The following is a 10,479-nucleotide window of genomic DNA, read 5'->3' as shown; positions in this document are numbered from 1 at the left end:
ATCATACAGAAAAGACACTGCCAATATACTGCACTGTACAATATAATAGTCACTGCCATATCTGGCTACTAAAATTAAAATTAATTAAAATTAAATAATGTTATAGATTTGGTTGCTCAGTTACCCTACCCATATTTTAAGAGCTCAGTAGCCACATGTGGCTTAGTGGCTGCTACATAGGATAGCTCAAATATGGGGTCTAGACTAGGACATTATAAGATCTCTTTAATTATAGCAACTGAAGTTTGCTGAGGAGAGAATGTGGAATGGCAGATAAATTTTATCTTTGGCCTTATAGTCCAAAGGGTACACGTACAAAAAGTGGTTAAGGACATGAACTTGAAAGCCAGGTAACCTGGGTTAAAATCACACCTCTGACATTTACTAGCTACATGACTTAGGGTAAGTTGCTTTTTTGTGTGTGCCTGTTTCTCTATAAGTAAAGTTTGGGTGATAGGAGTGCTTGACTTATAGGTAAATCTCATTAGAGGATTAGATGAGATTGCATATATAATTTAAGACAGTGCCTGGTACATAGTAAGTCCTATATATCTGTTTGTTGTCGTTGTTATGAAATAGGGAGATAGTATTTTAGAAACTGGATTTTAGGGCAATTGTCCACCGGCAATGCAGTTTTTATAAATTATGAGTAGCAGAAACAGTGGTTTAAGAGACACTGATTTGATGATAATTCGAATACCTGTGATATGTTAGAGAAAAGAACCAAAAATCAGATTGCATGTCTTACACTTGGGACTGTGTCTAGTTTTCCTGCAGAGAGGGAAAAAAATGGTATGTTTTATTTCCATGCTGAGTTTCAAATCCTGGGGAGATGTCCTAAGTGAGTGTGGAGCAAAACAAGAGAGTCAGGAATGGTCAGAGGGGAGTATTAGGCTGGAAAATTAGATTGAAAAGTAATCTCTGTGAAGACAACAGTTGCAGCAGGTGGGGAAGACTCATTGAAGGATATATTGAAGAAACAAGCTGAGTTGTAGTAAACGGGATGAACTTGAGATAGTGTTAGGTAATGAGGAGCTTAAAGAAACACATGAAAAGTACCTACAAAGAGGCATTTGAATCCCTTCCTTTTCTCCCTCTTAGATTCATTGGTAGAACACTACTCATAAAGACAAGGGGCCCACCTCATGTTGTAATGAAGGTCAAAAATTTTGAGCCTCAAAATCTTTCTCTTGCTGACATAACTATGGATTTGGATTCTTCACCATAGAATAATTTATTTGGATTAAAGTATTCAGTAAGTGTACTACAAAAATATTTAAGTATCTCAAGCCCAATTTAGACTAGTGTTTTTTTTTTTAAATTTTTAAATTTTTTAATTTTTTTTTAGCTGGGCTGGACGACCTCCTGGGCAGACATGTTGCCCTTGGTTCCCTTCCTCACCTCAACCCTATCTATTCTTCCATTCCCTACCCCAACAAAAACGCATCTGACTAATTTAGTCATTTTCTAGTAGCTCTAAGTGGTGATGGGCCAGACTGATAAAAATACAGATGAACTGTGCTCAGAAAGAAAATCAAATAATATATCTGGATACCCTGGTGTGGCCACAAGTAGTATAGAGTCACTTACTGTAAAATTAATTTCATCGAATATTTGAAAATACTCAGTTACAGCAAACAGTCTCTGTAAAGATATGGAGAAAAGCAAGAGAGCAGTATGTATTTAGTGAAATGTAATTAAATTGTTATGATTCAGGCTTAGAAAGTGGCAAGAAGGTTAGATATTGTCAAAAGTGATAAAATGACACTACAGGGGAAGCCAAGGGCTGAAACGTGAAAAGCAAAGCATGTTGTACCATATTTAGAACAGAGTTGGAAACACAATAAATGTTGGGTAAATAAATGAGAATTGGGTGGTTGTGATAAGGATTTTGGATTTCATATTGTTGGTAGCAAATGATTAGTGGTGAGTCGGAGAGAAAGATAACATTTTAAGAGATAACTAGGAGGGAATGTTGATAAGATTTGCTTGTGTTGAAGGGATGAGAAAAAAGGAGGAATTAAGAATGACTCCCACATTTCTGACATAAACAATTGTATAGACAGTGGTGCCATTCACTGGGAGCACTGGAGGAGGAGTATATTTGAAGTGATGGTAGATGATAAGTCTAGTTTTGGAAATGTTAACTATGAGTTACCTGTGCGTCATCTAAGTGGAAATTTTCAGTAGAAAGCCAGATAATGAATCTAGAGCTCAGGAAACATAGTGGGGCAAAAGATATCAACTTGGAAAATGACTAGCAAAAGGCAGAAGAGTAGATGATATTTTCCAGGATGATTTTAAGAAAAAGCACCAAAGAATAAACCTAGAATATATGAATATTTAAGTGATGGATGAGATAAAATGAGCCAGTGAAGGACAATGAAGAGAAACAATATTACAAATGTGATGAGAGCCAAGAAAAAAATGATGTTACAAACATTACTAGAAGAATTACAAACACTTTGTAGTCAGTGGAAATATAGTCAATGGCACACAGAAATCAAAGATTTTGCATTTAGAGGTAATTGCTGAGTTTAGTGAGATAATTTCAATAGCAAGAATATTTCAGTAGCTAGATTATACTGAGTTAAGATAGGAAAAGTAGAGCCAGTGAATGTAGATTACTCATTGAAGATGCTAATCTATAAAGAGGTGAAGAAAGAGGATAATAGCTAGAGGGAGATAGAAAATTGAGAGTGTGGTACCTTTTTTTTTTTTTTGACTTAAAAAATGTATATGTATAAGACTTGAACATGTTTGGCCGAGGGAAGGACTCTGTTGCTTGGGAGAAGTTTAGAAAATGAGGTTGTGACATCCCTTTCCTTATAGAAAGGACATAGAAATGAAATTTTGACTGAGGTCACAAAAGCTACAGCACTATTGGAGTGAGCCGTACCTGAAAATCTCATCTGGTGCATGAGTGATCATTAATTACCTCATGTATTGAGCATTAATGAGAAGGCGGTGGTGATCATTAATTAGGAGATGTTTGCAAGATGAGAAAAAAGTGTTCACTCTTGAAAAATTCAATGGATGACATTAAAGGACAGTGACTCCTAACAGAATTAAAGAGGGGGGATTAATGACATGAAAACTTGCATTAAAAGATGTCACGAAATGGCAGCCAGGCAGGTAGAAGAGATCAGAAAACTCCCATTTTGAAGTGGCCACTAAATCTGTGTCTAAACAAGCAAAGGGGAATGGAGAGTTGACGTAATTGTTTTAACATCTCAAGGTCTCCAACCCCATTATGGATAAAGATAAACGTGTAAGAACAGTTACGACTTCCCAAAGGTATACGAGGCTCAAGGTTCATTTCTGGAGTTTGTGAAGCCTAGGAAGAATCACAGCACTATCTATCTCTCATATATTACTGATCTCCCTCTCCCAATTTATACAAAAGGAACCAGATTGTAAACAGCATTAAATAAAACTTAAAAGGAAAACAAAATGAAATCTTTATAAAAGGCCATTCCTGTGGGTGTAGCTCCAGGGAGTTGGAGCAGTCCCTTCACTTTACTTGGATGATGAGTTTTTGTTGTTGTTGTTGTTGTTGTTGTTGTTGTTGAGACGGAGTCTCAGAGTCTCGCTCTGTCATCCGGGCTGGAGTGCAGTGATGCGATCTTGGCTCATTGCAACCTCCGCCTCCCAGGTTCAAGCGATTCTTCTACCTTAGCCTCCTGAATAGCTGGGACCACAGGCGCCCGCCACAAAGCCCCGCTAATTTTTTGTATTTTTTTAGTAGAGATGGGGTTTCACCATTTTAGCCAGGATGGTCTTGATCTCCTGACCTCGTGATCTGCCCGCCTTGGCCTCCCAAAGTGCTGGGATTACAGACATGAGCCACCGTGCCCAGCCGGATGATGAGCTTTAAAAGCCTATTTTATGTCTGTGAGCTTCTGACTTGGTTTTCTTTATTTTAGCATAAGGTGGAATCTATCTTCTCCCCTAAGCTATATCATTAAGATATATCTCCCCTAAGGTGTACCCTTTTTTCCTTGGAGCGTGCCTTGCCTGATATTTTGAATATTGAGGGAACATAATTAAAGATCATATACTGCCCATTTAGAATCAGACAGGTGAGTCTTCAAGGCTTGCCTTTTCAGCAGTTCCTTCTAGAACTGGAGGAGGTCAATTCATATTTTTAGTTTATTCATTTGTTCAGTAAATATTTATTAAGAAGTAGCTATGTTCCAGTTCCAGGCACTATGTTAGGCATAAGGGATACAGTAGTGAACCAGACTGGCAAAAACTTTTAGGAGGCCATATACTGTTGGAAATTTTGGCTTCAGAAGTTTCTTATGTCTTCACCCCTTAGCCCAGCATCTGATGTTGCCACACCCTATGTTGGACAAAGAACCTGACCACTTTGCCCTGCCCTGTGACTTTCCTTCATACTGACCCACTCAGCCTGTTTGGTCACTGGCTTGCCTCATCCTGGCATTTAAGCCTCCTGGGTCCCAGACATGGGCCTTGAGACATGGGCCACTTTGCTACTGCTGCTTTGCAGACCTGCAGGAGGCACTAGTACAAGAAAGTTATTTTGCATCAATCTTGGTTGTGCAGACTGCATTGCCAAATTTGGGAAAGAAAACAAAGAATTAGGAAATTCAAGAAAATACAGGTCGACGTGCTAGCTGTTGGCTCCATTGCCCTTGGTAAAATTTGAGACACTGGACAAGTGAATGCAGTCTATCCCTTGCAACTTCATTTGCACAATAAAGGAGTTGAACTAGAGAAGTGGTTCTCATTATATTCAATTATGAAGAACCCTTATTATTATCAAAGAGTTTTACAGCTATGATAATGTATGCTTAATGTATCTGTGAGTTGAATACCTACTTAAAAATAGTAAGACTATAAAATTAATATATTTAATAATTACATCATCTGCATGGTTTGAAAAGCATAATACTTTGTTCACTCATTCAGTTATTTATTTACCCATTATTTACTAGCATCTAAGATGTGGCAGGAGCCTTGCTAAGTGGTAGAGATATAAAGATGAATGAGCCAGGCCGGGTGCGGTGGTTCACGCCTGTAATCCCAGCACTTTGGGAGGCCAAGGCGGGCAGATCATCTGAGGTCGAGAGTTCAAGACCAGCCTGACCAACATGGAGAAACCCCGTCTCCACTAAAAATACAAAATTAGCCGGGTGTGGTGGCACATGCCTGTAATCCCACCTGCTCAGGAGGCTGAAGCAGGAGAATCGCTCAAACCCGGGAGGCAGAGATTGCAGTGAGCCGAGATTGCGCCATTGCACTCCAGCATGGGCAACAAGAGCAAAACTCTGTCTCAAAAAAAAAAAAAAAAAGAGATGAATGAGCCAATGTCTCTGTTTAAGACTCATGGTCTGTAGAGGAGACACGAAAGTTATCAGATCATTGTAGGGTGCTAGGTATTATGGCAGGGGAAGTGCAAGGTGCTCTGGCAGCTAAGAGGAGAAACACTTAATGCAGCCTGGGGTTATCGGAGAGGGCTTTCCGTTGGAGGTCATTTCTTAGCTAAGGCCCAAAGCATTAGGAAGGGTTAGCCAGAAAAGAGTGGGATAAAGGCATTTCAGGCTGAAGAGGCAGCAAGTTATGTTATTTATCGTGACTACAAATGACCCTGGTGCATACAGATTCCTGTGACAGCACCCTACCTCAGGGTTTTTAACACATAATATGGGAAATGCTAGACTAAATATGTATTAAGATTCCCCCTAATTCTTATAATTGATGATTAATCTATGGCCATTTAGAAAATGTAAAAAAAAAATTCCAAACAAACCAAGGGAACACAACCAATAATTCCACACAATGACATTTTCTTTGCTTGATTAAATTATGGGGACTTTGAGACCTCCATCTGCCTAGGTCCTCTCAAAAGTGTCCCCACTTATGTTGTTGTGGGTGTGGTGAAAAGTGAATGCTTATATACTGCTGGTGGGAATGTAAATTAGTATGGAAATTTGTTAAAAAACTGAAAATAGAGGCCGGGTGCTGTAGCTCACACCTGTAATCCCAGCATTCTGGGAGGCCGAGGCGGGTGGATCACCTGAGGTCAGGAGTTCAAGACCAGCCTGGCCAAAATGGCAAAACCCTGTCTCTACTAAAAATACAAAAATTAGCTGGGCGTGGTGGTGAGCACCTGTAATCCTGGCTACTTGGGAGGCTGACGCAGGAGAATCGCTTGAACCCAGGAGGTGGAGGTTGCAGTGAGTTGAGATCATGCCACTGCACTCCAGCCTGGGTGACAGAGTGAGACTCTGTCTCAAAAACAAAAAAAGAGCACTAAAAATAGATCCACCATTTGATCTAGCAATCCCACTACTGGTTATCTACCCAAAGGAAAAGAAGTCATTATATCTAAAAGACTCCTGCACGTGCATGTTTACTGCAGCACAATTGCAAAAATATGGAATCAACATAAATGCCTATCAACTAACGAGTGGATAAAGAAAATGTGGCATATATATACCATGGACTACTACTCAGCCATAAAAAGAACAAAATAATGTTTTTTGCAGCAACTTGGATATAGTTAGAGGCCATTATTCTAAGTGAAGTAACTCAGGAATGAAAAATTAAATACCGTATGTTCTCACTTATATGTATTAGCTAAGCTATGGGTACACAAAGGTACACAGAGTGGTATAATGGACTATGGAGACTCAGAAGGAGGATGGTAGGAGGGGGAACAAGGGATAAAAACCTAAATATTGGGTGCAATGTACACTACTCTAGTGACAGGTGCACCAAAATCTCAGACTTTACCACTGTATAATTCATCCATGTAACCAAAAACCTCTTGTACCCCAAAAGCTATTGAAATAACAAAATTAAAACAGAACAAAAAATGCGTCCCCACTTCATGAGAATTTTCAAAGTTGCTCTAAAGTTGTCATTGTAGTATTTTTCCACTCATATCCACCTTTGCTACCACTACTCCAACCATGGAGTGAAGACTCTGAGAGATGACTCTGTGCTTTACGGCTGATAAAAGGCTGAAACCTTTGAGCAGGACTGGCTATATACTTTGTGGGACACATCGCAAAAAGAAAATATGAGCCCATTTTTAAAAACTTATTATGAATTTCAAGGTGGAGATCACAGAACATTAAAGCATTTATTGTTCCTTGTAAATTCTGGATATTAGACCTTTGTCAGATGGGTAGATTGCAAACATTTTCTCCCATTCTGTAGATTGCCTGTTCATTTTGATGATAGTTTCTTTTGCTGTGCAGGAGCTCTTTAGTTTAATTGTATCCAATTTGTCAACTTTGGCTTTTGTTGCAATTGTTTTTGGCATTTTTGTCATGAAGTCTTTGCCCATGCCTATGTCCTGAATGGTATTGCCTTGATTTTCTTCCAGGGTTTTTATGTAAATGTAAATTAGTTCAACCATTGTAGAAGACTTTATGGTGATTCCTCAAGGATCTAGAACCAGAAATACCGTTTAACCCAGCAATCCCATTACTGGGTATATAACCAAAGGAATATAAATCATTCTACTATAAAGACACATGCACACGTATGTTTACCGCAGCACTATTTACAATAGCAAAGACATAAAACAAACCCAAATGCCCATCAATGATAGACTGGATAAAGAAACTGCGGTACATATACACCATGGAATACTATGCAGCCATAAGAAGGAATGAGATCATGTCCTTTGCAGGGGCGTGGATGAAGCTGGAAGCCATCATCCTCAGCAAACTAACACAGGAACAGAAAACCAAACACCGCACATTCTCACTCATAAGTGGGAGCTGAACAATGAGAACACATGGACACAGAGAAGGGAACATCACACACCAGGGCCTGTTGAGGGGTGGAGGGGTGAGGGGAGGGAACTTAGAGGATGGGTCAATAGGTGCGGCAAACCACCATGGCACTCATATACCTATGTAACAAACCTGCACGTTCTGCACATGTATTTTATTTTATTTTTTAGAATAAATTTTAAAAAGAGAGAAAAAAACCATTCCTAGGGACCCTATTAAGGGTGGATCCCTGTGCAGCTGCACATGTTGCACACCCATGAAGCCAATCCTTCCTTTCAGAACACTTTACTGACAGTTTGGGGATCATGGAAAGGAAATACAACATTGAGGACACTTTATCATCACCACTAGTAGTATATGTGGCTACTCTTAGAGCCCATAGGGACAAATCCATAATGAGGATTTCATAAAATGCATTTCTCTGCCTACCTCTTGGCTTGCTTCTGTGTGGCCTGGAGCTAGCTAACTGCTACTCTCTGCCCCACCCAACAAATTTTGTGAGTATATTTACACAATAGGTTCCAGATCAAGCTCTGGCTCCTTTCATGCCCTGAGAGAGGAAAAGTTTTTCCTTGCTCCTGTAAATTAAAAATAAACTCCTAAGCCTTCCTTCAGAATAAAAGAACCCCCTCTTGGCCAAGAGGATTACATAAAAACCTAAAAATCAAATTCCCAACCACGATGGCGTGGGAAGTTGGACATAACCCCTTCCTTTTGTGGTTTAGATACAACTGACCAGCATTAATGTTAACATAGAGACCATAAGACTGACAGAACAGACTCTTTGTGGCAATAAGATAATAAATTATAAACAGGACTTAGAGTCATGCCAGGCAAAGGTTAAGTTACACACCCCTATAATTAAAGAATAAATTATGTCCTAACTGCCACAAGGTTTTTCTTTTTCTCTAGCAGCTAAACAAGCAATGGCCTCAAGATAAGCAATGTTAAACCAATTACAACTCATCCAGCTCACAGACACTGACTAACTGAACTTTTGTTCCACCAGCCATAACCACACACACAGCTTTAATTGGATTAATTGGACAACAGATTGATTTCAGTGACTTTATCTTGATAAGAAGACCACTGACCATGGACTGGTTCTGGCTGGTTTACAGAAGCTGTGCACTTGAGTGCCTTTGTATCCTGAAAAGACTTTTTGATGTGTAGGGCCTAATTAGAATACATTTAAATGTTAAGTCTCTGCTCCAAGGTGACTGTAGGTCATATGTTACATGCATGTTTGTTCAATATGCATGCATCAGGACTACCTTCATGATTTTTTTGTTAGCTACTCCAGTAATCTGTTGAATACATATACTTAGCCAACCTCTTCAGCATAAAGCTCCTACTTTAACCCCTCTTCCTTTGAAATGTCTGTCTTTGGTCTTTGCCAGAGGCACACTTCCCAGCCTGTGGGATGGCCACCTTGCAGGCTGTAATCCTTTACAAGAAATAAAATCTTCTTTTCTAAATTTATAAATTGCATTTTTTTTAAGTTAACACTCCCAAATGAGGACCAATTCCCATGTTCTTATTTTTAAACCCAGGCCCTGTCATTTTTAAGGATTATTGCTAATGAGAATGTCAACCCTTCTGAGACAACTTCCACACCCTCTACATTGTAGCCTTATTGAATTGTACTCTTTAGCCCTAAAGACAGTAACATCGGAAGGTGATTTATTCAGCAGTAGTGTATTTTTCAAAGTTTGAGTCATTTGGTTTCAAATTAAAAAGTACAATGTAAAGAACACTACCATGCTAGTCAAATTTAAACCATGTAAACCTATTATGGTTTGCGTTTGTAAGAAAGTTATACAGCAGATATAGATCATACCTTTGTATCTTTCTGTAGTTCTCTAGGTCTCAGCTAAAACTATCCGGTGAGAAATTGCTAAAACCTCCCACAACTCCAAGTGAATAAGCGACAGTCCCAGCACAGTGTAGTCTAAATTCATAGAAAGCCATCACTCCACCACTCCAAAGCAATAAAGTCTGCAGATAGAGCCCTGACTCAATCATATACAGCAATTTATATTACCAAAGAGAACAGTTATTTTTGAGACTAAAACATCTACATTCAGAGTACTATATAGTTTCCTCCAAGAATAATAGATTTTTTAAAATTTATGTAACAAGAGCCATTCAAGGCACTTTCTCCAAAACTGAAGAACAGGTTGCCCCAAAGGTGATTCAAGTTCTTACCACTTGAAAGAAAGAAAATGGCTTGCAGTATTTACATGACAGTTTTTCCCTCTTGTGTCCATCAAGGTTTCTAAAATCATAAAGCCAATTTACAGTCAGGATAAGGGGTATCCTATTTCAAGAAGAAAAAGAAATAAATGTTACTCATAATTCTGACATCACTAAAAACTTTTGGAGTGTGTTTATCTAACCTTGTGTCTTTTAAAAATATATATTTTTAATTGCATATGAAAATCACAAATACATTATAGCCATGAATCTTTAATAAAGAATAGAAAAATAAAAGTCCCTTTTGACCCCACCTGTCTCACTTCCACTCCTTTATCCTAGAGATAGAGATGGCCATTGGAAAGAGGATAGTTTGTATCCTCCTCACTGATCTTATTTTATACATTTACCTGTATAGGTGAATATATGCACACATGTAACTAGGAAAACACCTAGAATACGAATCCTAGGTCAGAGAATATATATGTGTGTGTGTGCATATATACAT

The sequence above is a fragment of the Pongo pygmaeus genome, chromosome X, assembly GCF_028885625.2.
Source record: "Pongo pygmaeus isolate AG05252 chromosome X, NHGRI_mPonPyg2-v2.0_pri, whole genome shotgun sequence".
NCBI classification, from domain to species: Eukaryota; Metazoa; Chordata; class Mammalia; order Primates; family Hominidae; genus Pongo; species Pongo pygmaeus.
The sequence above is the reverse complement of the archived record's forward strand: the minus strand, read 5'-3'. Positions refer to the sequence as shown.